This window comes from Schistocerca cancellata, chromosome 6, assembly GCF_023864275.1.
Source record: "Schistocerca cancellata isolate TAMUIC-IGC-003103 chromosome 6, iqSchCanc2.1, whole genome shotgun sequence".
Classification (NCBI taxonomy): domain Eukaryota; kingdom Metazoa; phylum Arthropoda; class Insecta; order Orthoptera; family Acrididae; genus Schistocerca; species Schistocerca cancellata.
Window position 1 is genome coordinate 228,490,017 of NC_064631.1, and position 2,254 is coordinate 228,492,270.

At 41.2% G+C, this 2,254-nt stretch overlaps 1 pseudogene; it reads left to right on the top strand.

Moving 5' to 3' along the window:
• The first annotated feature begins 1,738 nt into the window (after positions 1-1,738).
• On the top strand, positions 1,739-1,855 carry LOC126089843 (5S ribosomal RNA; annotated as a pseudogene).
• The last annotated feature ends 399 nt before the right edge of the window (positions 1,856-2,254 follow it).

Sequence of the window (2,254 nt, forward strand, 5' to 3'; positions counted from 1 at the left end):
TGCAGCACAAGCTGCCACGCATTCCTGCAGTACGTCATTGTACTATGCAAGTCAAATTATGCTATGAACACTGTTGCACTCTGTATGTACCCAGCAGACCAGTTCATAATGAGAGGGAACCTCCACTGTATATTGTCACTCTAAAGAAATGGAGATTACTGCACAATAGGTGTAAAACAAAGTGTAGGGCTATAGAGAGAGAGAGAGAGAGAGAGAGAGAGAGAGAGAGAGATGATGATGATTAAAACACGTTTGGCTATCAAGAGAGGAATGCGTGATGCCTTCAATGACTACTGTAGCAGAATATTGTCAAGTGATCTGTCACAGAACACAATGAAATTCTGGTTGTATGTGAAGTCTGTTAGTGGCATGAAAGTTGGTGTTCAGTCCCTAGTCAATGAGACAGAAACTGAAACTGAGGGTAGCAAAGCAAAAGCTGAAATGCTTAACTCCATTTTCAAGTGTTCCTTTACAAGGGAAAACCTAGGAGAATTGCCCCTGTTTAATCCTCGTAAAACTGAAAATATGAATGAAATAAGTATTAGTGTCAGTGGTGTTGAGAAACAGCTGAAATCATTGAAACTGAATAAAGCTCCAGGCCTATGGAATCTCTGTCAGATTCTATACTGAATTTGCGGCTGAGTTAGCCCCTCTTCTAACTATAATCTATCATAGATCCCTGAAACAAAAAACTATGCCCAGTTCTTGAAAAAGGGCACAGGTCACACCTGTCTGGAAGAAAGACAGTAGAAGCGATCCTCAAAACTACCATCCAGTATCCTTGACATCAGGCTGAGGGGTGTGCGTGTCTGTTACTGATGAAGGCTGTTGCCAAAAGCTGTATGTGAGTGTCTTTTTGCATCTTTACATGTCTTCTTTATAGTAAGTAGCAATTTGTCTTTTCCTACATTGTTGTTAGGTGGGAGAGTGACAGTTTGGTTGTGAGTTGGCCAAGCCAATGAATATGAAACTAAATAACCTGGTTGTGGTGAAACGCTGATCTGTAACTTAGCCCATTTGAAAAAAATTGACTCTGATATCACATTATAGTCATTAATTTGCTTACAGCATTTGTTGCAAGTGGCCTTTGTCATTGGTCAAAGCTGATGACTCGTAATGAATATTCCTCTTTATCCCATAATTAATAGTGTACATTAAGAAGTCTGCGTTTAATTAATCAGATAAAACAATACTTATATTCTTATATTAATAGCATGCAATTTTGATCACTTTTCATTATATGGGGTGTTTCCATGATGATTATACAAACTTTCAGTGGTCATGCAGCATTGGAAATGTATCAATTTCATACAAAGAAGCATGTCTGAAAATGACTGCATCAAAAGTACTAAGTAAAAATGCAGAAATTTCAGATTTACCATTGGTCTGCTGCTGATGTCTTAAGTAGACACATTTCCTGAAATAATTTCATTTACGTGCAAGTTGTGCACAAGGTTCTACATTCACAACAGTTGTTCAAAACGGCTCTCCCCAGCTTCTAAGTGTGCATGACATTGTTGCACAAAGTTCTGTTATGCCCTTTAATCTTTGTTTGTTAGAACAGTGTCATAGGCAACAAGAATTCTTGCCAGGATATCCTTTTTGGTCTTGATAGGTATCTTTCACAGAGTGAACAGGAGCTCCCTCATGTTGGGGCAACCTACATTCTTGAAAATATTCCACCAGTATTGGGAATTTGTCTCTCAGAAAGACAATACACATAGGTATACTTAAATAGGGCAACGGCCTTGCCGCAGTGGGTACACCGGTTCCCGTGAGATCACCGAAGTTAAGCACTGTCGGGCGTGGCCGGCACTTGGATGGGTGACCATCCAGTCGCCATGCGCTGTTGCCATTTTTCGGGGTGCACTCAGCCTCGTGATGCCAATTGAGGAGCTACTTGACCGAATAGTAGTGGCTCCGGTCAAAGAAAACCATCATACCGACCGGGAGAGCGGTGTGCTGACCACACGCCCCTCCTATCCACATCCTCATCTGAGGATGACACGGCGGTCAGATGGTCCCGATGGGCCACTTGTGGCCTGAAGACGGAGTGCATACTTAAATAGGGAGGAAGCAGATATAAACCATCAATCAATCGGTGATTACACCTACTCACAAGTTCACGAAAATCTGCATTCATGGTCATTCACAAATGTAGCATGGTGATCCTAAATGGCACATATATGACTATTGTGGCTCTTGAACTTCCCATATATGGTGATACAAGCTTCATCTGAAAAAAGTGAAATGC